Source organism: Lissotriton helveticus, chromosome 3_1 (assembly GCF_964261635.1).
Source record: "Lissotriton helveticus chromosome 3_1, aLisHel1.1, whole genome shotgun sequence".
NCBI classification, from domain to species: Eukaryota; Metazoa; Chordata; class Amphibia; order Caudata; family Salamandridae; genus Lissotriton; species Lissotriton helveticus.
Genome location: NC_136061.1, coordinates 2,050,192,006 through 2,050,217,558, shown reverse-complemented (window position 1 = coordinate 2,050,217,558; position 25,553 = coordinate 2,050,192,006). Strand labels below are relative to the sequence as shown.

General features: G+C 43.5%; 1 protein-coding gene across 4 annotated transcripts in view; it reads left to right on the top strand.

Annotated features, from left to right (window-relative positions):
• NTRK3 (neurotrophic receptor tyrosine kinase 3) overlaps positions 1-25,553 on the top strand; it is a 1,749,208-nt gene that overhangs the window by 2,545 nt on the left and 1,721,110 nt on the right. The gene's annotated exons all lie outside the window — the stretch shown is intronic.

Here is a 25,553-nt window from a genome sequence, read left to right as displayed (position 1 = left end):
GTGTTTTTGCCTCTAATAGCTTCTTTAACAGTTTCCGTGGATGGCTATTTTTTACTAGGTGCGGGCTTTTTCGCCCCCCAAAAAAAACTATGCAAACCCCACCTTTCCAGCAATGACAGCCCGGCCCCTCTGCCTCGGAGACTGTTCCTCTGCACCGGGCGCAGACAGACAGTACGTGCTCCTCTGCCCCGCTGCGCCTCCCCCGGCGGCGGTGGTGTTTGTCACAGTCAAATTGGCAGCAAAGCCCCGCAGAATATTTACAATCCCTTCTTTGAATGCCTGCGCGCCTCTTCCCGGGATAAGGCTTATTGGGCTGCGGCGGCTCCATCATTTAACAGATATTAGCGCAGTGAGGGATTGGCACAGCAGGTGCCTGTTCCGTTCACCGAGCTCGGAATATCCTTCTACCTCGACACATTTCAGGAAAATCGCATTACCTCTCCAGCGATGAACCTCCGTTTTTCAAAATGCTCGCCTGGTGGAGGCTCGCAAGGGCATGGCTAGAGGCAACCAAAGTCTCACTCACACATTCAATCACTCCCTTTAACATAAACGGCGAGGCTGACAAGAAAGCTTGCATCCAACATGGCGTATTTGGGTCCCCGCAATGTCTCTGCTGCGCTCATTCAACAGATACGCCGGGATCACACCATCTGACAGTGTGAGGTGCTGTGTAAAAGATTCAGGTGCGTTTTTTTCCTGCTATTGATGTCACAGCCACGCGCACAGTGTCCGGTGACGGTTTGGAAACACGTGCCTGTCAGTGGACAGCGGCTGCAAAACGTGCCACCCCCTGGATCGGTTCCTACTCCGAGCCTCTCCCGGAGTCACCCGGGCCCTTTTGGAGTGTGTCGGCACTGTTCGTGGGCGAGAGGCGCATATGCCAGCACACTTGGGTTTTATGCATCACACGACTCGCCACACGAGCTAGTGCACGACCTGTGGCTGTGGCACGCAGACCTTATTGAAAGAGACCCACGCGGAACGCCCTAACCCAAAACACCTGTTGGATAGAGTTTTGGGAAACAGTATCATCGATCCGTTTTTATCGTTTGCACAGAAACGCAGTAGGGAGACGCCCACGCGCTTTCACATGCCCCAGATGTGAGGTGAAGCAAATACCCAATGCACCTGCACGACATGCTGCAAAGTATGTGGCACTTTACCAAACAGGGTTTTTCCCACGCAAAAATGAGCCCGGGTCCGATAGCTACTACATACCCCCTCTCATGTCTACGTGACACTATACACAAGGTCCATTTGTTTCACACCCATGTCCATTCGAGCAGCGAACGATGGAGCATTTTTAACCGACACTACAGCGCCTTACTGAAGCACCGCAGTTGAAGGACCCAGCAGCACGCAGGTTCTTGAAGACAACTACGCTTAGGAGCAACTGATGCATTAACAAAAGTTTTTTTTTTGTAATAAAAACCTCGACGATAGTCTCAATTTACTCGGTACTACGGTAGTCTAGGTTGAGGGGGAAAAGAACATCGTCTCAATAAACTCTCCGAAGGCCAAAAGGAGTGGAAATGTAACCTATATAGCAGTTGAGAGTGCTATTTTACCAACACACAGGTGTCTGGGTAAGTGAGAAGAGGTCCTGCTTAGTGACGACAACGCGCTGAAAATGGCTCTCACGTTTTACGCCTGCCCGTCCGCCCCTCCCCCTTGCCCCCCTTCAGTCGAGGGTTCAAAGGCTGTTGGCAAGCGTAACTTAATCGCCCCCCCCTGCCTCATCCCTTCACAATGGGAAGGGGGCACGGCGCAGTGCTCAGACTGGCAAGTGTCGGGGTGAGAGCCTCTTCATTAGCTGCGACAAGTGGCCAGTGTGCGGGGGCTTTGGGCTCAGCCGGAAGGTCAGACCAAGCCTGGCCGCTGAATGGCCGTTTCAGATGCGCCCACGGAGCTCCTTTTTAAGCCCACTTACCTCCCCCTGTCGAAAGCAGTCGCAGCAAGTGGTTGACTCCCCTGGCTGAACCTTGGATTTCAGAACTGCGCCTGGATTTATCAAAAGGAGCTTTGTTTGTTCTACGCCAACTGTCCGTCACCACCAAACTCGTGGCAGAATGTGGCCTCCCCCGTCTTTGGAGAAATACATACAACACTTTCCACTTAGTTCCTCAATCATGGCGGTGGCTATATTAGATTTCATCTTGCTGGCTGATCCCAGGGCAGCCATTAATATTCCACATTTAATTGCAAGCCGTCGAAAGATTCACATTTTTGTTTGTGAATAAAGCCCCATTTGATTAGCATTCGTGTGCCTCTATCCCTTGTCACCCAATTTTCTTTTGAGCTGCCGAGCCGGGTCTATTTATGGCGCCTGTGTGAATCTGTTTGCTTCTCACACACACTGGGAGCCAAGGTCAGCCATGTAGAATCAACGAGGCCGCGAGAGATAATGGGGCATTATGAATGTGCGGCACGAACCATTATTTCTTGAACGGATTTGAAAGGGGGTCGTTCCGACAGAGCACACTGGGGTTTATTGGACACACTCTGCGGCACCAGCGCACCCCTGGCTCAGCAGGCCTTTGGTGTGCTCTGAGCACAGCTCTTCGGTGTCAGCCCGTGCAGACTGGGCAACGTGCGCTCCAATGACAGCGAATTAAAGATTCTGGACATGTACCAAGAGGAGTGGACGTCTGCAGTGTAGATGCATTACAGCAGCTTGACATAAAATGTAATATCCGGCACCTCAGGCTTGCATCATTTTTCGAAGCCAAGCAACAGGCATCTTGTGTTCGTCAGTTTACCTACAGCATCCTATATCCATACAGTATGTAAAGCACAAAGCAGTACACTGCATCCTCATCACGACTCAGCGTAGCTACCAGTGTGTAGCAGAGTTCAACAATATGAGCTAGAACAGAGCTGTTGACGATATACCGAAGGCTGAAAGACTGAGTGACAGCAGGAAGTGGAACATGTGACCTTTACATTTCAGACAGATCTCTTAAGCAGGTGCATGATCCACGGTGCTATCCAACTGACTAAGGCCACTTCTCTAGTCTTCTGACCCTGATATACCTTTGCTGCACAACGTGAAGCCAGTCTGTCTAAACATGGGACTCACAGTGCACATGCCTTTTCGAGTTCCAGGCAGCCGGTCTCCATCAACAACTGACATAGCAAGATAACCGGGCTCTAGTAGATTAGCAGCTCACAGCACTCCAATGAGGGCTCTTTTACTCTACTATTCTTTGGGGCAAATGGGTGATTTTCATTGCTTTCTTAAGGGCCAGTGGCATCTCTTGCTAAACCACAGCTTATCCTTTCTGCTCAATGTTATCCTTGTGGAAACTACAACAATATGTTTGATATTGGCAAATGAGCAGAGTTCAATAGCAGTAAATCTGCAGACACCATATATTTTGTGTTTGGGAGCTTTTTAGTAAGAAGTTTGAACTGGTGCACAACTTTCTAAAATCGACAATCATGTGGCACAGAAGATTTTGCTGACGACCTCAGTTCAAAGGTTGTGGATGGAATTATCATTAATTTAGCAATGTTTCCTATCTCTCGTAGGCCACGTTGGTGAATCAGCATGGGTAGGCTTGGGGGAATGATTCTGACTTGGAAAATAGAGCCAATGTTATTTCACATTCTGTTTCGTGGAGTCCTTACTGAAACCCATGCTCAGAAAGCATACATTTTATTCTGCAGATTTCTATCTCTTTAATTTCTCTGGATGCACTCAACAGCAGAGGATAGTTCTCTAAATCCATGGAAATTGTACAGTTAGTGGACATTTGAGAATCTTTTAAATTACACACCAAAACTCTATCCTGTGGAATAATTCACAGCCTTTAAATTTGTTTTCAGACATTCCATAGACTAATCGTGAGAATGAATATATATATATGTATAATGTCATTTCATTTAGCGATGTCGATAGGTATAGTCTGGTCTCAGTTCCTAAAGTCTGAGCATTGTCTTCACTGTTTAAAAATGGGACTTTGATGCCAGCACACTTCTGCCAGCGATTCTCATTTCTAGATTTACAGACTAAGGGGCTGATCCACTAATCTTTTTTTCTAATGGCAAATTGACTTATGCATATAAAAGCCATAAGCTGCACAAGCTGTCAATGTGCCTGATTGAAATAAACAAACGTGTGACAGATACAACTTACAATCTTACATTACTTACCATCCAATGGCTTGCTATCTGTGAGTGCACCAAAAAACAGCTCCAATAGGTCTGTAGCTGCTCTGTCAAATATTTGTATATCCAAATGGAGTGTTCAAGAAGCGGCCAAGTGCAGAGTTTACATATGTTTCTTAACTAAAACGATGAGCAAAACCTAACCAAAAAAGGATTTATGAAATTGTAGCAAATGTTTGGCTCTTCTTTACCACATGCACCTGTTCAAACTTGGCTTCAGTCAGAAACACTCAGTTGAGATCCTTTTAAAATCAGTTTAGTGAAGTATTTAACCCTGAAAGAGGAACAGTTCCAGAAGTGCAGTTGTACCTGCCCTTGTGTGTCTCCAGGAATGTGTTCTTCCCATCAGGCAGTTGACCATGCTTGCCCATGCAGAAGGTCTCTGCTCAAGATTTGTGACTATAGCTTTTGTATCCAGGTGTTGTTTGGGTTATTTTCATTGAATTCCATGACCACATTATGCCATGTGGATGTTGTACATGACGGAGTTGAAATTATGAGTGACTAATGGAATGTGAATATTTTGTTAGTAGCTTCAAACACGTTTTGGGATTTCTGAATTTTGTACTTAAAAGGGGCCATCTTGTTGAATCACACATTAAAGCAGTAATGTAAGTAGGGAATTGTTTGCATATTTTCGTCTTTGTTCGAATTTCACTAATAGATTCCTCAAGTCTTATTAGAGGTCCATAGTCCTTCATTAGTTATACAGATCAAAGTGCACTTCCCATCTTTTGAAGCGAATATAACAATATTCATATGGTGCATTTTAAGCACTTTATTTCAGCACATTTTCCCAGCCAGAAGTCAAAGAAAAATAAAAAAGTATTTCTGCTAACTGCATGCTTTGTGGACCACGTCCTTCTCGTGAGTTCAGAACAGATTCAATTAAGCAGAATTTATAAAAGCAGCCCAATGAGCAAACATCCCCAACGCCATAAGACAAACCTTGAAAACAAAGTCAGCACACTTACAAGCCTAGAACAAACGGGATACCATGACAACCTGAACAATAAAAATAGGCAAATCATTAAACTCATTTTAGATAAGGTAAGTTGTCACAAGCTATGTTTTAAGGTTGAACCGTGTTCTTTATCAAAGCTTTGGAATGAACAAATAAGCGACCGTTATGTCTTTTAGCACTTACCATCCAATTAACACAACTTTAAGTAAAATTTAATATATGAGGGAAACATCAAGTAGACAGCTGCTCTCTTAGAAAGTGGGTCAGGGAATTGCACCAAAAGAGATAAACATCTGTTTCGGAAAAAAAATCATACTCCCCCTCTTTATTACACTTTGGAGCCTTTGAAAATGTATCTGAAAAATTAATGATTTGGACAAAATGTTCTGTGGTGAGTAATGCAACGGATGTATGGACTGTCTGACCAGACACTGAAACATTAATACTGTAATATGACTTAATGGCGTTTTACCATCAACAGGCATAAATATTGAGACCCCATAACTCAACTGCAATATGAGAAGCCTGTCGATGGATTTGGTAGGGCTAATGAACCCAGTATAGATGTAGGACCCAGGAACCTAAAATAAGTGGTTTTCGAATTGCAAATGCTAGTGATGAGAGCGACCTCTACTGGAAGAGTGTCCCAACACAGCCCTGTCTTGAAGGAGACACCAGCTTGAAGCTTCGCCTACACAACCATTCAATATGGCTTCAAACTTGACCATTAGAGAGGCAGGTTTGGAAGAGGAAAAGGCAACCCCAGCCCATGCTTAATACCGTGTTTTTGGAACACTCAATTTTTACCAGCTAAATCCAAATTTAGTTGGGTGGGAGCTATATGGCGGCTGGTGTCGAGAATGCAAGGGCCGAGGACAGCAGCATGTATATGAATGAGGTACAACCGCCTGTCTTCGTGCATGTCATGGAAAAATAATGGAAACAGGGAAAATGAAAAAAGATAGCAAGCACACGTTCAACACAATTAATATATTTCGTTGCCTTGAAAATGACCTGCAATTTTAACAACTGAATGTAAAAAGACGTAACGTTTTTTCTAAGTAAGAATGATTAACTCTAACCAATTGTTTGTCGATGCACTACACGTACAATTTAAGAACATAGCTGCGTTATTTTGACAATAAGATTTCGCTGCAATATCTAGAAAATGGAGTAGCAATTCACTGCAGGGAATCGCAGGTACAAAGCACGATATCAAAGGCGGTCTAATACGAATACATGATTTATACTTCTCATCAGTAAAGAGGAAGCTTAAGACTTGGCTGTAAAGTTTGCATTTTAATGACATACTCTCATTTTGTAAATGGTATCAAATCTTGCTCTGGCGGATGCGGATTACGTCCATTATAGAAACGTGACGTTTTCATGCTATAGTTCATGAATATTGCAGAAAAAGCCTCGTGGGCCGTGATCAGAGCTTTAAATCCAGATTCCCAGCATAGAATTACATATTTTTTTATGGACTTAGTGGAGTTATCATTTGAGTGCAACATGTACATGCTTGTCCTCCCGACCACTAAACACAGACCATCAGACTTACTTAGAGACAGACAATATTTACTAACCCATCATTTAATCTACGATTTATATTTGTATAGTATCCATAATCTGTTCCATTTAACGAAATATTCTATTGCCCATTGGACTCGAGAAGGTACCACTTAATCTAATAACATTCCAGATAGAGGAAAAACAACAGCAAGTAATTGACTTAAAATATGTTGATACATTAATGCAAGGGAGTAAACAGAGGCCACGAGTTTATTAAAGCACATTTGTTTCCACGGGAGGGTCTGCCAAGTCTACCTACTCATTGTATGCTCTGTGTTTTAATTGCCAGCATGTAGCGGTACAGTCGTTATTTAATAATCAGGCCCATGCTTTAAAGTGACGAATGATAGGCGCGCACTCATTGGTAGCATCAGGGGTCACGTCTAATATCTCTTCCTTGAATCCCAATTAGTCTTTAACATGCATCCGTTTTATTAATGCACAGTTCCATATTCTTTCTGCCCTGACCATTAATGCATCTGCCCTTGTTGACATCGCAGTGACCCTCTTCAGAGGAGTCATAAAGCTGGTTAACACCGCATTTGCATGGATTGACTGCCATGATGGTTGGCAACATTATTGTCGCGTAAAGTCATGCAAGGCCTAATTTGACTGTGATTTGCACGTAGAAACATGCCACAGTTCATAGGTATTCTTACATCTTAAGCATAGGTGTAGGAACAGTGGAAAATCACACATAGCCAAGAGCACCTCAGAGCACTCACAAAACCTACACATGAAATATGTTAAGCCACATGCAAATGCAAACAGAGAAAGAAAATAGAACTTGCTATAATGAAATATTCCCAAAGCATTAGATGACAAACAATGGAAAAATCTGGAGTTACTGCATTGATCTTATTCGAGATATCTGGTAGAGCAGTGTCCCAACCAAAGGTGTACCCTGGACGCCCCCTGCTGACTAACTACAACTGTTGTTTTAGTCGTGGCTGGATAAGCCATGAGGATTTAAAAGTGACAAGCATTAGCAAAGCCAATAATTCTGGCTTTCAGGTAAACATTTGACACTTTCATTGGAGAGTTTAGGAATTCAGTAAGTTAACATATTTGCATTCTGTCACTCATCCTTAATTAATGAATTCGTTCATCTATCCACAGATTCATTCTTGCAATCGTTCACTTATCTAGTTGCCGTAGAGCTTACACACAATTTCAACAAGCATATGCAAAATAAATGAAAACAATAAAAGTAGGATTATTGGTAGTATGAGTGCCTGGGTCACAGATAAGAAATATAATAGTATGTGCTGATTCATTAGGACGGCAACATAGGGCAACATTTCTTCATATTCAAGTTTTTGGTCCAATGTCTCCTGTTCCAACATTCTAATGGTTCACTGGTTCTTAGGTAGTCAAAGAACAAGTTAGATGACATTGTAAATATTTGGAGGAAATTGTTGAGAGGGGAGGCACTGTTAATGATTGACTGTGAGGCAGATTAGCTAAAGTGGAAAATGCCTAAGAAGTTCACAAATCATTACAGTGTGGCCTTTGCATAGAGAGTCACTATACCAGGAGTAGCTTTATATCTGAACTTTGCCGGTAACTTTATCATTCATTGTTTTATCGCAGTCCTGTTTTTACTTTGGGGTAAACAACCTCCTCAACTCCCCACTTCTTTTTTTATTATCACTCTTGATGTATTCAGGGAATGTAAACACACCAATCTTCTTTTTTCCTATAATTAGGGAGAACCCAACCCTTTTTTAGGTTGGATGTAGGCAGAGCATGGGCTGTCTCTTTGAGACATGCTGCATTCACTCTGATGGCTTACAGCCTGCCCATTGCCTTTTATTCATCCCTTTAATTGTCGTTCAAAAATGCTTGCTTGCTAGTGGTTGATGCTTCCTCTTTGTCCTATGCAACCTTGTAACACAGTTAACGGATAGGCTTCGGCAACTCCCATCGCATGTTCTCTGATGCTTGTTTATATAATGTGAACTCAAGTGAACCGAAAGTGTCGGAGTGCTTCACATGAGCGCTAGTTACATTACACAATGTCAGATTAAATTTCGGGGGACATTTTTATAAAGCGCAAACTTAACTGACCTAGAGGTATTGGAGCGCTTTATAAAAGCGCCTGTTGCATTACACAAGGCTAGGTAATTTTTTGGGGGTTTTAGGTGCACAGACATTAAGTGATGCTGACGTCTTTCCTGCTTATTCATTATCTCCCCTCTACCTAACAAATGGGAGCATTTTGTTGTTGTTGCTATGTCCGATGCTCCTATATCCAGGGGGCTTGGAAAGAGGGTGGGGCCAGGGGCTTACTGGTAAATAGATACTGCGAGCCGTGTTTTCAATGGAAAACTCTGGAGAAGGATACTTGGTGAAAAGAGGCCTGGAGAGGAGGGATGTGATGACTCTGCCATTGGAAAGTACCTCACTGCTTTTTTTCATTGGCTGTTCAATAATCTAGTGATGCAGTAGGACACAGAATGTTATAGTGCTGTTGGCTTGTTTTGAGCCACTTGTCTGTCTGTCTGCATTCAAAAGCCTTGGAATGTGTCTCAAAATGTTTCATGAGGCAAGCATCTATTCCTGAATCACACTGCATGACCGAGTGTGCAGTAATTGTACAGCTCTTCAATCCTTGGTGGCACAGCACCCAGGATAATATGCTGCATGGCACAACACTTATAAGGACCCACAGACAGGACCTATTGGCTATGCCAGTGCTTGTTTTCTATATGTTATTGCACTTCCTTTGCCCTAAACCCCTGTATATACACCTTAAACAAGCGCACATTCTATGTATGTACACACATTACACACATACATGAACTACAAATACATTAGACACACGTATATAAATATGCATACATACAATACATTTTTATGCCTTAAACATCATTAGAACATTGGAATGTTGGTAGTTCCATTGAAAACAATGGAGTGCTCTGGGCTTATAATGGCTGGTATCAACCCGGAGATACAACATTTCAATGTTTCTTTTGTACACAGCTCTGGCTGTGAACAAAGGCTTCAGGGAGCCTGATGGGATTTAAATCCCCTCACGCACCCTTAAGGCTTTGTTTTATTTGTTAGAACATTCTGCCCTCTAGTGGCAGAATGTTCTAATAGCCTTGTAGCCCTTCGTAGCAGGGCTATACCGGCTTTTAAAGTCCCGCTGCCTTGTTAAAGTCCCTCGCCTTCAGCTCGAGCCTTTAACGATGTAGCGGACCTTTAATAGCCTAAACGGCTATAATATGTTCCTAAATTCCATTTCCTTTTTTTGTTTCTTTTTTGCTTCAACCATATTTTACTTTTATTTTTTGTTCCCATTATTAATAAGATTAGTATACATGAATGCATCTAATTAATAAAGTAATATAATGAATATATTTTACTATTAAACAATAAAATACTATTTTAAATGTAACACATTTTAATTGTTCCCACTCTCCATCCTTTCAGTAAAATTACATTTCTTTTGTATGTTGTTTGTACGGCTTCTAATGTTTCACTGCTGGTGCTGGTTTTGGATGAGCAAGCCTGATATTTCCCAAAACAACCCTTTCACTATTTTGCATATGCGTAATATGTTAACCTCTCTAAATATGTATACTTTTTATGTGTGGGTATGCATCCATATATTTCCCACCTACTGTGCAGGAAAAAAATACCTTTATAGTCCTTCCCAAACCACTATTTTTTAACATATTCTAAAACTCTTTTGAACTATCCCCCTGTATCTCCACACTCTGATTCATCTCAAACCTCTCATACTACTATGGATTCCGAAAAACCCTTTCCAAACTCTTACCTCCATTATTCCTCCTTTATCCTAGTCTACCATCTAACAGGCGTACATGTCTACTACTTCTGATAACAATGTATCTCAAATAACCCTTTCCAAACTCCTCCCTCATTTAGCCCTACTTTATCTATTCATCCAACTAACAAGCACACATTTTCACCTCTCCCAATACCAACTTATATTCTCCCTCTCCTACTCCACCAATAATTCACCCTTGGTTCCGGAGTCTCATGCTACTGGTCTAACAGCCCTTCAATGCCTCATCAGTGTTAGTAAGCGCTATCTAAATATAATTAGAAATTACAAAGTTAAAACAAGCCTCCATCTAAATATGGTGGGCATATGCTTCCACTGAAAATTAAAAATAAGCTAAGAAGGATAAATGTGTCTTGCAATGGTACTGTAGTCAGTGCAGCATTGTTCTATATGTTAGCATGTCCACTAAATTGATAAGCAACATGTTGTCTATCTTGAAATGATAAAACAATGGTATACGAGGGGCAATACTGTTCCGCGATGTCCATCTGACTTCAAAGCAGTGACCCATGGGATATGGTACCTTGCAGATGAATTGAGTGGCAAGCTAAAGGCCTAGTGCTACTATCAAGGGATCTGCTGTATGCTCTAAAATAAAACAAACTAAAATAAAAAACAAATAACATAAATGAATTGAAAAGGATCCTATAATGTGGGCAAACTAAAGGACTGTCCCACAAGTCCTGCCAATAAAGTTCACTCATTTTCAGACAGATGTAAAATGTTATCAGGAAAAATGCAATCACTCACAGGGCAATGTAGCCTGCGGTTCACCCATTGCCCCAAGCTGTGTGCTGTCAGGTGTAGAAGCAGAATGTGAGTGACACTCAAACAGACCAATGGCAGAAGAGGGCTAACCCAAGGCCACTATATATATTGGTAAACAGTGTTTATTTTGTAAAAGATTGTGTGCCAGTGGTCAAAGCTCTGCTGGGAAGCCTGCACCCTATGCAATTTAGTGTTGGCACACCCAATAACAAGGCTGCATAGTCTTGAATCCAAAAAATACCTTTTAAATTCACCATCAGACACTCCCTGCCACTTTATCCCACTCTTGGGTCAGGAGGTGTATGCGCGCGGGCACATGTTGTGCCTCCCTGTAATTGCACCCCAGTTCCACATTGTGCAGGAATGTGCTGCAGGTGCTGCAACAGCAGCAGACAGCTGTAAATGCTCTTCTAGTAGCCTAACACACCTGCCACCATGAGACAGCCGCCGCACCACCCGCCCGACCTGGATTCAACTCTGAATCTGGGGGGCGGGAGCACCATGGCCGTGGTGGTCCTCATCCAGACGGAGCAGTGGTGGTGCCACAGGAGGGCCCCCAAAGTCATAATAAGGCCCTAAACCTGTCAGTCCCTCCAAGGAGGATCTATCCAATATTATTGCTGCACATATTCCACCCAGATTATGTACAAGAGCAATTAACATCAAAACACTTACCAACTAAGGGAATCTCTCATGTAGCAAAATACATGTCTTTAGGCTTTAACTTGGTGTTGTACCAACCGATTATTAAAGACTTATAGATTTTAACATATGTTTTCCATTCTGAATAAACCAGGGCTACTTCTTTAATTTTAACGTTTCAGAATTAAGACACATGGCATTTGACATAACTTTCTCCAATAAACCGTTCAGGCATACAGCCTTTAATACTGGCTTGCTATGATAGCGAAATGAAGCCTGCTATATTAAGCACAAGCCCTCAGTCATACAATCATAAAATGTAACATAAAGACAACTACAGTTGGTAAACAATTTATATCTTTGCTTATGAGGGGCTAACAAGAATGACAACAGTAAATCATCTCCCAGAATCTGTCTTGGGGGGGCGGCACTACTACTAAAACGTTACTCTGCTTTGGTAATCTGTGGGAGTGTAATGCCAATCTGCCTTGATTTCACCATAAATAAGTCAGACCTACTGTCTTTGTCATATGCTATCATAACACACAGATTAAACCTATGGCCTCTGACTTAGGTCTATTGTATTGAGCATAAGCATTCTTGCAAAGCAATCTTTTCAAATGCGACCATAAAGTTAGAAATGTATACACAATTACTGCTGGCAAAATATATACTCCCACCTTAGAGTATATAACAAGGATAGTCACAGTTCAAATCTTCTTCTTCAAGGTAATGCCAGAGGGAGTAACCAGCACCAAATCCATTGACTACTATACAAATCTGTAAAATTCCATATGACAACAAATAAGTCAACACTAGTGGTTTTTGTCATAACATTTCATAATGAATAGTTCAGAGCTTTAGCTTCTGATACACTTTCCCAAAAAACGAACCAAGCCTTTAGCCTTCATCCTTAGCTAATCACTCTAACTAATCCAGGCCTACTGAACTGAGTGTAGGCTATCCCACTGAGCAACCATTTACGCATAAAGATACAAAGTTCAAATGTTCATACAATTACAGTTGTCAAACAATATACAATTTCTCCTACCAGGGCTTAACACAGATTATCACAATGAAAATCATCACTGCCCAAGGTTTTCTGAGAGGGTAACCAAAACTAAAAGTCTTGCCTATTGAATTAATCTGTGAGTATATATGTAACAAAATATCTGTTGACAGGTTTCAACACGGTGTAATAATAACCCAGCCTTAAAGGCAAATTTAGTTTAGTAAATGCTTTACACAAGTTTAGATTATCTTTAATAGCTTGAATGGTCAACCAAAATTACCACGTTGAATTGTATCTAAACCTCATTTAAAAATACACTAGAGCATATTGCAGATTCAAACTAGAACAGCCTAGGGAGCGCAGAGGGTTTTAAGTGTAATACAAGTTAAGGCTGCTTCACCAGCTAAGTAAAAGATCTGTATGGTGTTTATGTAATGAATATGTGCCACAATTAATATACTGACCACTGACTCCTGCTCGTGAATGAAACAGTACAAGCACAATTGCGAGTTTTGAAGAATAAAATATCACTCTAATCTCTGAATGTCTGTCCCCTTGAAAATACCTTTATATAGTATTATGTGGTTGTGCCCTATGGACACAGCAAATATTTATTATTTTCAATAAACATTTCACAGATTAATGCCAGCCCCACTTCTGACTATCATCCGGTATTAGTGAAGATGGAACCTCTCTATTTTTTTTTCCATGTAGATTAACCAATATACCTTCAATGGTTAAATATAAATCAGTACTTAATTCAATCCCTACTATGTTTCTGAAATAGGTAGAAATTCATTCAGATGCATGGCTCTACATGGGATATGCATGGCTGGGGCCAAACAAACTTGGAAAAGTAAAAAAAAAATAACTTCAAGTATCTTATTGGCAACCCTATGAGTGAGGCATGGATTTTTGAGCTCAGTTTCAATCGTTTTCTTCAGTCAACTCAGAATCTTCATATTCTCTTAAAATGCCAAAACATCTTTAACCATTAAACTATTTTGAAACACATACACATATGCATTTGATTTCAGCAGTCAATACAACAAAAATGACTTCAAAATGTAACATAACTTTGTAACATGATTTCACTAAAATTAAAGCTCCCTGTTTTCCATTTTTACAGATTTTTACAGATAAATACATACAGTAAACCATTTATTTTCTTGTCTGAATTTATTTTTAAACTTAGATAAAAATGGAAGTTGGGTGCTTTTTGAGTGATTCTAAATACACTTTGCCATAACTGCCATACCAACAACGGTGTGGATTGATAAGAAAAGGGGTTAAACAAAAAAACGAGTTTTATTAAAGAGGATTAAACAGCAGTAGCTATGCACAATGCTGATACTGAAATCTGCATATTTTCATATAAGTGCATTAGTTTATCTTCTGCAGGTGTTTATATCACTAAAACCTGGCTAGCATCCAAGTGTGACTGCATGTTTATTGGTTAAATAAATGCAGAAATAGACCAGTTTCAGCTTATTTTTTTCACAAAACCCATAATAAATATGGATGAATACAGATAAAGTTGACAAAAAATAAATGGATATATACAGACGGAAATGTCAAAAAAATAAATACCATAAAACCGGGAGCCCTAATTAAGATGTAATATCAGTGTGCTTTTGGTGATATAATTCCCCCCACCAACCCTCTTAATAAAGCCGCAACATAAAAATACACATCCCAGTGATAACCTTTAGTTAAATACAGTAAAAGCACTACTTAAAACTTAGTGTCATTCAAATAAGCATTTTCTAAACTCTACTCCAATCAAGAAATTAACCAGATGTGTTCATTATTGTCCTTTACTACCTCAACTGCCTTTGGGAGGCTCATGCATTTCAGAGTCAAACAAAATTTCACCTGAGGAGGCTCATCATGCACCTTTACATTTTGTATGTACTTGGAATGCACCATCAACTATCAAAACAGCATTCATCAGGGCCATCTTAACAGCATTATACGCCCCATGGCAGAGCAATACACAGGGCCCTGCCTACACAACCACTCACAGTATTAGCATTTTTTAATAAAAAGTTAGTATTAAATTCTGGGCTGCGCGGGGCCCCTATGCTCGTTGGGCCCTTGGGCAACTGTCTAGCATGCCCATGTGTCAAGATGGCGTTGGTATGCACGAAGTAGATTTATTACCAATTTTTTCTGAACTTGTTTTCACCCTCAAGTTCTTTTTCAAGATAGTGACACAGCTATTAATTACAGAGATTTCAAACTTCCTTTTAAATTATTTTTCTTCATGTAGAACAGAGAAGGGTGGCGACATTTAGGTAAGGTACAGTAAGAGCCGATAAGATTCACTTTAATGTAGCATAGCACATTCCTTCTGTATTACTCTAGATCAATTTGTTCAGCAGTCATAAATAAGTTTACTAAGATAAAACCAATGAACATTTCTAGGATGAGGTAATGAGCAAAGTATTGCACTATGATAATTAATCAAGTCTCAACCATAAATTCTGACTTCTTTGACAACGAAAAATTCCCACATTGTAGGAAAATGTCAAACTGGATGATTTTGGGGGGAAGTGCAGAAAGTTAGATTAGAACAATCAATTTCCTCAACATTAAAAAATGAGACACAATATATGTTCTGTAAATACTGTTTTACACAGTTCACCTCTATCACCCCAAAAGCACATTTCTGACTATGGGCCATGTAATTGATACTTCTTATACTTCATTAGACCTTCTCCTTGTCAGGAGAGAGGAGATATTTATTAGCAAACACTTTTTCCATCCTACCACATATTTACAGAAGCATAAGACACTAAGTCAGTTGAGTTGCAGCATGCTTTTACATTACCTCCTCCAAAAGAACATATAACTTCGAAGGGAAGTACTTGTGTTGGCCAGTATTACTATGAGTAAGGCAAATTGACAAACATCTGAAAGTTCGACGAATTGTCAAAGAAATCTCTACACCCAAGTCCAACACTCACTGAAGGGCATTATAACGCAGGTAGATTTAACAGAACGTTGAGCGATTTTTCATAAATGATGAAGGATGTCTAAGATAGAGTGTTTGTTCAGTCATTGAAAGACACACAACGGTGAAACAGAAGCCAGAAGTGAGAATAGAGTGTTAATATTAAGTGACTGCCCTAAGTTTGTCGAAGCAATTCATAAATCTTGCAATGAGCTTTTAGGGTGTGCTAAATACATAGTTTTGCACATTCACAGCAAGATTATATTAGACCTCTTACTACTGTGAGAAGATGGAAATGGTGCAATGAGGATCTTTGAGCTGGAAAATCAGAGGAGCTTCTCACAGCTCTTGTATGTGTCCAGTGAAATGTTTGAATCAATAAGTATGCCAACGTTTAACACCAATGGAAAATGAGAATGGCAGTGCCACATTTGCAATCGCCAAAAGTCAGCAGTCCAGTTACTTTTGTATTTGGCAATGATCCCTGTCATTGTTGCATTCAGCTAGAGAAGGTATTTGAACAGCGCTTTATTGGACAGATGTCCGTTAGCAGATTAATGAGACTATTGCCACTGTTTAACATTTGTTGGACTTGGGCCTTCTGGCAGGTTCACCCCTGAACTTTTTGCCTTGAATTATAGTGATTTCTGGTCTTTGCGCACTTTGACACTGTGGCGCAGTGTAAAGTGCGTGTGCTCCCCTGAGTGCGTGTGCAAGGTAGGCCTGCCCTCCCATAGGAATGCATGGGGAATGTATGTGTCCCTGGTAGTTCCTGATGCGTGGGGAGTGCAGGCTCGAGTTTGGTATGTGTGAACTCGTGGGAATGAATGCTGCGCAACGGTATGTGCGGCTTGTATGTGTCTAGTGGGGAAGTGTCATTCCTAGACATGGCTGTACGTGTGCAGTGAGGGTGCTGGAGCGTGATTGGCTGGAGCTGGCTGGCATGCCAGGCTCCAGGAAGTCTGGATGGGTCTGCCCGGTGGTGAGTGTGAGATTAGCATGAGTGATCTGTGGGAGGAGTGTACCTGTGTCCTGGATGGGCTGGGTTTTCCCCACACAATGCTGGCTCCGCCCCCCTGTGGTGTGTCTGATGACCCTAGCCCAGCCAGTGAATAGAGAGGGTGGTTGAGCCATCAACAGTACTCCCAGACCAGCTGCGACTGGTTCTTCCCCCACCCTGCACCTTTAGACAAAGGGTTGCTCTGTATAAAAAGAGGCTGTAACCTCTGGAAAAATGTTCTTGTTCCCAACTTGAATCTTGCCAGGGGCGTGCTGCTGCTTGGGTTTAGGGGAAGGCTTGCCTCCCTGAGCCCTGCCCAGCCCCTGGACTGCTGAGATGCTGGATTTCTGAAGGACTTGGTTGCACTTCGTGTCCTTAGCGCTATATTTTCCTTCCTAGCGCTTGGGAGCGCTTTATTCTGCTTATAGCGCTGGAAGCGCTGTATTTCTGCCCACAGCGCTGGGGAGCGCTGTTTATTCGAGCCGGTGCCCACCCGGCATTTGCCCCGCTCTTGGGAAGGTCCCTGGGCCCCAGCGAGTGCCTACCTCGCTTTATTTCTTATTTCTCGAGGGAGCCCTCCCCTCGTCATGCCCCCGAGTTCACCGCCGCTGGCCCGGGACCCCTTTCGATGTTCTCCCCGGGACGCGCTGGGATTGGCTGGCCGGCCTGGGATTCCCTGATGACGATTTCCCCAGGCCGCGCCGTGATTGGCTGCCGGCCCGAGGAGATTCCCCTGTCCCGCCCCCGCCGGGGAGCGAGGGGGAAGCAGGCAGTGGTGCGAGCGTTGCGGGCTCCCGTGACCAGGAGGGAGCCCCGGATACTGATTTGTCCAGGAGCCACGAAGGCTCCATGTCGAGGCCCGGTCCCGAGATGGGGGATCGGGTGAGGCAGAGACCGGCGCGTCTAAAGGCCCGGTGAGTGTATTGCGAGGGGCGTCGGGGCCCGCCCCTCCCCTTCAGAGCGAGCCCTGTTGCGTTAGGAGGCCCGTGAGGCCTCAAGTGATGTTCGAGTCCTTGCTCGAGCCCAGAGAGGCTCCCGGCCATAGGGTGTTTCGCGAGCCCTGAGAGGCTCGAAGCCAGTTCCGTGTTCTCGAGCCCAGAGTGGCTCTCCAGGTGTTCCTAGGTCCCCCGTGGGGGACCCCACTGCCCAGATGGCCATATCGAATCCCCAGAGGGGGGACTCCAGCGAAGGCCCCCCACCCTATTCACGAGCCCTGAGAGGCTCCAACGTTCTTTGAGAGCCCGAGAGGCTCAGGGGGCATTCTTGTTTTTCGAGCCCAGATAGGTTCAGGTGCCCAGTATTCGGAGAGCCAGATGGCTCAGTGTGGCGCAGTGTTCCGGAGGGGCTAGTGAGAGCCCCTGGCGAGTTCTGATTCCAGCTGCCCAGCAAGTAGTGGGCAGCTGCACCATTTAGGTATTTTGCTTTTAGGGACATGTACTCTGGACTTTAGGAGTGAGGCGCACTCCTTCATCCCTGGCCTTTCCCCAGCTGCGCAGCACGTAGTGCCAGCTGCAGCGTTTAGGCCCCCTGTTCTGTCCCTCAGCTGCCCAGCACTTTGTGGGCAGCTGCTACGTTTAGGTTCTGGCGCAAGTGGCGCAACCTGGACTTTGGGAGTTCTGCGCTAAAGGTGATTTATGCGCTAACTGAGGTTTAGATGCTGTTATGATCTATGTCCTATTGCTTTTGGGTGTTAGGAAATGTACAATGTGTAGTATGTTTTGTGCACCCTGTGTTCTGCACCTCTGAATGTGTTGTTGATGCATCATGTGCCTTGTTCCTTACACCGCTGAACGTGTGTTGATGCGTCATGTGTTTCCCTTACACCTCTGAATGAATGTTATGCATTGCATCATGTGTTATGTGCTTGCTAGTACAGGTGGTGCTAGTGAGGTCCTGGTTACCAGTAGTTACTGGTTGTGTGCTCTATTTTTATATTGTGCTACAGTGATTTTCTGTTATGGTCTAAGTGATATTCCAAGGGCTTGATACTGAGCTCGCCCCCTGACCAGAGTCCCAGGACCAGTGGACTCTATGGTGCCTTCCCTGACAAATTGCTGGGACTTGTCTGATCTCCCTGGGCCCCTGGGGCCTCGCTGAAGTGTGCCTCGCTCGTTCCCCTCGGCAGCTCGTGCCCTGCCGCCCGTCCAAGCCTCGAGCTGCGCCGCTCTCCCCTGAGCCGCGCCGCTTCGCTGGGCCGCCCGCATCCTGCCTCCCCCTCCTCTTCTGAGCCGCACACATTGGTCGCCCCAGAGAAACGCTTGTAGCTAGCCGGTCGCCCGCTAAAGCCTACTAAGGAGGTCACTCGCATTATCCCGCGCAACCAGGATGGAAGGTACTGTCCGATAGGCTCTGTGTTCTAAGTTCTAGGCCTACAAGTATTGTATTCTACGTTCAGAAAGTGCTATTCCTGACAGTGGTCCAGGTGGCCCAGTCTTGTAAATAATCCCTTGTAAATTCTGCCCGTGCCTCTGGCACCTTGTAAAGTGTGTGTTTTATCTAATGTGTTTTGGTGTAATACAAAGGCTATTTTTATATAACCTTGTGTGGAGTTTCCTTTGTGGTGGGCCTTTGGGTGTTGTTGCTGGGGTGCGTGCGCAAATACTTAACTCACATCGCCTCCGAGTTTAGCCTTGCTGCTCGCGCCACGTTACCTAGAGGGTGAGCAGGGGTTATCTTGGCGTGTAACTCCCCTGCCCTGAGTTGGGAGTGGTGGTCTCTGACTGACTTTGGCGAAAGCCCTGGCCAGCCAGGGATCCCATTTCCAACATTAATATGTGAAAAGATGGCGTACATGGCAATGCATTAGACCAAATTCTTTTCATCCAGAAGGCTAAACGTGCATGCAGTCCGACAATAATGCACTTATACATGTACCGTTTCACAAAGGCACTTACTTCCGGGGACAATATTCTTGAGAGAAAAATGCAATGGGGATTTTTACCACATTAAGGTGGCTTCCCTGATTTCAAAGATATCGTCTCCAGTATGTGCTACCCCCTTCTCCCCAATGGGGCTAGCTAGTTCTTTTTCGGGTCGACTGATGTGCAAGTCATTATACTGCCAACATGGATTGTTCCTAACTCTTTTCTTTATTCAAGCTGCATCTTTTGAATTGATTGAACACTGATATGTCACGTAGTTTCTTCCCATTGCCTAGGGTAGGAAACCAATCAGCTACAGAAAACAAAATATTTAAACAATGCCACCTGCAAGAAACTACCTGCAACCATGTGGGCTCTCAGATCCAATGGGTAGGCAGGTCCAGGTGGTGCACCTGTGTTCACATGTGCTGGGAGAATTGAGTAGGACAGCCCTTTGGCGTCAGGTTTTCTGCTCACAGATGATATGCTCTATTTACATCTCCCTCTTGTGACTACAGAACAAGTTCATTCAGTATCCTGAGATCAAACCAACCCTTTTTAAGGTACATGAAAGATTTTCTAAAGGTACGAAAGTGCCAACTGCTTTTAGGAGCAGTCTTAATTCCTGACATCATCTACTATAACAACAGCTAGTAAGGATGGACACAGTGAGTATTAATCAGCAGGGTAACCAAAAGGTCAAAAGGTTATGCTGTCAAACCCAGGGGAATGCCAAAGGAATTATTCTTTAAACCTGAAAGCGTTCGGAAAGTTTTATAACTTTGCCCGCATTGGCAGTGTTGTGAAATGTTTTTTTTCTGATTGCTGTACATTTCGACTTTACTGAACATTGATTCTTATTTTATAGAAATAACGATTGTATGCTGTCCACTGAGTGTAAAAAAGCAGCATTCATTTGCTCGGATTTCTTAGTAAAATGAGTGCTCCTTTTTTTATGTAACATGGCCCCACGGCATTGGGATAAGAGCCCCCGTACTACCCTTTAAATGGTAGCACTGGTAACTGTTGACCACCTCTACGCATGTTCATTTTGAATATATTGCGTATTTCCTGTGCAAATACAATAGTAATTGGTAAAAGGGTTATTGCGCAGAACAAATAAACATAATTGTGGTTTCACCGTGAACTCGCCATAATATTCCTGTGTCTTGAAAAAGGAAAATATAATAGCCATGTGATACTGTTGGGGAGACATAAACCATTAGTGGCATGCAAGGCGTAAGAGCGTGTATAGAATTGCACTCATCGGTAACCAAGCAACAAAGGGGCATATTACCAAGGGCAAGTATCGCCGCTTTCTCGGCGAATTGTGCCGAGAAAGCGGCGATACTGCCAGAGCCCTATTCACAAGGGCATTTTAAAGCCTGCCCCAAGCCACTTTGCATGTCGGCGATAAACATCGCTAATGACATGCAAAGTGGGCATTCCCACGTCCAACCACATGATAAATGTGATTGGAGGTGTGAAACCCTATTACCAAGGAAGGCGATGGGAGGAAAAGACCTGTGATAAACTCATTTATCGCAGGTCTCCCAACGGGTGCTCTGACCAGGCGTTAGGCATTGATAACATGGGGGTGTGGATCATAAAGCTGAATCCACCCCCCCCATATTATCAAGGCCCCCATTAGCACATGAAAACAACATTTGTTTTCATGCGCTAATGTGCCATATTGCCGACTATCGCCGGATTTCTATTCGCCTGCCTGATGCGCATTGATAATTACGCGCTAAAAAGGCGATGAGATCCGGCGATAGCCAGCGATACGGGAATGTGCGTTGTGCGTTTTCCAACGCACTCCTCGGTAATATGCCCCAAAATTCTTTGTAAAGCAAGAAAATATTTTTTAAAAATCTGGTGACAATAAGTAGCAATAAAGTTATATTCACATAAATCCTCTGGGAATCCAACAGTAAATTTTACCAGTGAAGCAGTTTAACTCAGTAAAAAGCCTTTTTCGATATAAAAATTTAGGGCCGTATATTATCAAGGATGGCATTAAAATTATCGCAGGTTTAGCGGCAGAAAACTGCTGCTAAATCAGCGATAATGGGCTTGATAATATGCCCTGAAGAATTCCAATAGAAGCCCCTGTTCACACCAGAACATGGACTTCTATTGGAATTCTCCAGGGCATATTATCAAGCCAATTATCGCCACTTTAGTGGAAGTTTTCTGCCGCTAAACTGGCAATCATTTTTAACGCCGTTCTTGATAATATGGCCCGCCAATCAGAAATGGGGGCAACCAGAGAAACTTCGAGGTGCCTGGGTCTTCCTCCAGCAAAACGAGGTGGATGTACCTCAAGCAGCAGATGTGCGCATTCTAAGCATGAGCTCTCCGGAGGGGCCAATGAGCTGGCAATGAAGTTGGGGATGAGCTACAGCTGTTTCAAAAGCTGTTGAATGCAGCTTTAGGCATGCATTTTTAGGTCTTGCCTGTGACAGCTCATGCACTGCATGCGCTCTCGAATGTGAGAAATATTGTAGAAACAAAAGGCTTGCATGCTGCCCATTGCTTAACATTCCTTGACTTGACTCTTATTTTCTACTTTCTAATTAGCCAGCGGGTGCTGGCTTCACTTCCTCTGATATCGACTGGAGCATGGGCCAAGCGAGATTGCTTCAGCTTGATTGCTGTCCTTCCACAGAACGCTTTGTGACTGAAGGACTATTTTAACTTTTCCTTCTTCACTGTTGTTCTAGTTGAACCTCTTGCCTTTTGTATCTGTGTTTTACTGTGCCAGACACACTTCAAAGAAGCCCCTTCCTCCCATTGAATATATGTTTATTGTGGCACAGATGTTATCTGGTTTTATTGTGCAACATATTTTGTTTCTAAATATATTTTCACTAAGACAAAGACATGGGTGCAATTGCTTCCTTTACGACATAGGAATTTTTGCCTGTTAGATCTGAGGGTCTCTAGTTGGCAATGGTATTGACCTTTGTCCAAATAGGAACCCTTACTTCTAAATCAGGATAGGGGATTACACTCATTAATAACCCCTCCTCACCCCCTTGGTAGCTTGGCACAAGCAGACAGGCATATCTCAGAGGCAGTGTGTTAAGCATTTGTGAATATACACAGTAATACAGTGAAAACACTACAGATGGGCACAACACAGGTTTTATAAAAATAAGTATTTTTTATATAGACTTAACACAAGACCACAAATGACAAAAATCAACAATACTACACTTAAGATTGCTTTAAAGATGATAAAAGTTACTTAGTTCAAGTTGATGATAAATGTGACAAAGTTCTCAACAAAGTACCTGGATGCGTAACGCAAAGTAAACAAAAGGCTCGCAAAAGGGCAGATGCGTCGGTTCCGTGATCCCGGGGAAATGATGCGTCGTGCTCAATGCTTTTGCAGAGTATGGGATGCGTCGTGATCCTTACCGGGGCGGAGGTGATGCGTAGATTCTCGGCCTGCGGGCCCGTTTCACAAGATTGCGCCTTGATGCGATCCGATGATCCAGTTGCGATGCGAATGGCGCCATTGATGCGATGATGCTATGATGCTGCGATGATGATGCTTTAGGCGCCCTGGCAGCCTTGCGACGACTCTGTACTCTGGAGCCCCGACAGGCCCTGCAACACGTTTCTCTGGTGATGCAATGGCGACTCTCTTGATGGCTTCACGCTTCTCCGGTGATGCGACAGCAGGCAGCTTCAATGAACACATGCTTCCAGGGAGATGCGGCGAAGGCTCGCTTCTCCGGCGATGTGACGATTTCAGCTGCGGCGGTGATACGCTTCCTCTCGATGCGTTGCATTTCCAGCTCCTAGCGACACGCAAATGTCTGTAGATAGAATTCCCAGCAAGGGAATTCACAGGGGGAGCTGAAGATGAATTCTTTTATCCCTGAGACTTCAGCCGGAGGTAAGCACAGTTCAACCATTGGAGAATATTCTGTAGATGATGAAAGTCCTTAAAAAGTTCCTTCTCCTTTCCTTGGCAATGAAGCAACCACTGCAGGCCAACCCAGCAAACAGCACACTGGCAGAGGGGCAGTAAAACTCTTGCAGCTTCCTTGGTTCTTCTCCTTGGCAAAAGGTTTCTTGTTCCAGAAGTGATCTAATTTCTTGGGATCAGGGTCCCAATATTTATAGCCCAAAATACTTTGTTCTCTGAAGGCAGAGAGGACTCTGCCTAGTCCAAACTAGTTCCTGAGCACTTTGTTTACATGACTCTCTTCTTCCTTTCACTGTGCAGGGCAGAGACATCAGACGCCCCACAGGAGGTGGAGCCAGCACAGGGGAGGGAGGGACAGCTCTGGAGCACTTTGTTGACAAGATTCCTTCTCTCCGTTCACAGTGCAGGGCAGATACATCAGATAAGCCACAGGAGGTGGAGCCAGCATTGAAGTGGGAAGGCCCAGCCCTATTCAGGTCCCAGGTGCAACTCCTCCCTCCCATCTAGATGCAGATCTCTCTATTCACCACTGGGCTGCCCCAGCCTGTCTCCTGGAATCCCAAACCCCCGTCACTCACAAACCCAGACAAGGAATACACAACCTAGCAGAGGCAGGCCTGGACAGTTAGGCAAGAAAATACCTACTTTCTAAAAGTGGTATTTTCAAACACAGAATATTAAAACCAACTTTACTAAAATATGTATTTTATCATTCTCAGTTCAGGCATAGTAAATTCGAATTTCTACCATGTTCCCTGAGTCAGTTAGGATGATAAGAATGTAATAATCGAACTGCCCATTCTAGCCTATGGAGAACAGGTAGCCTTGCAAAAGTGAAAAATGAAAATGGCTGTAGTTGACTATTAGGACATGCTACACACACCAGAGCATGTCCTACCTTATACTTACAATGCAACCTGCCCTTGGGCGTACCATAGGGGTGTCTAATATGAAGCAGAGGGAAGGTTTAGGGACTTGCATGTGGGTGCACTTGCCAAGTCAACATGGCAGTACTAGACTGACACAGGCCTTCCAATGGCAGGCCTGAGACACACTTTACAAGCTGCTTCTGTGGGTGGCACAACCAGTGCTGCAAGCCCACCAGCAGCATTTGATTTACAAGCCCTGGGCACACATGGTGCACTCTTTTAGGGGCTGACAGGTACATCAAATAACCCAATCATGGAATCACAAATTAGTACATCAATTTAACATAGGGAGCACTTGCACTGTGGCACTGAATAGCAGTAGCACAGTGCTCAAAGCATATAACCAGCAAACACATATCAACACAGAGGAAGCAATCCGTCAAAAATGGAAGCGAGACTCAAGCCAATGTTGCCAGGTCTAAGATTGCCAATTGTGATTATTATTCTTTTTCACACATGGGGAGATTAGTTAATTACTGCTCTACTCAGGGGTGCTGTGCAGAGATCTATCAAACATTGGCAAAGCTAACAGGTCTTGCCTTTGAAACTGTTAGCTCTGCCATTGCCTTTTGTTTATGACCTACAGCATGGGTTTTGCCAACATTGGCGATGATTTGCTACATGCTGTATAGAAGCGTGACAGCTGTGTAGCATGGCAAAAAATAATTTAAAAAAAACAAGGATGCATCCAGTGGAAATGCACTGTGAAAAAGAAAGCACATTAGTCCTGGCTGCGTCATAGCACCTTCTTAAATTAGTTTTAGCAAAACTGCAAAGCATCTGTGCTGCTGTACAGAATGGCTACAAAAAATTGCCAAAGCCAATAGCTCTCATAGGTGAGGCCTATTGTCTTCACCAAGGCTTGTTCCCTTCAAAGATTCTAATAAAGTGGCATGTGAACACCTGCAGTGCAGCT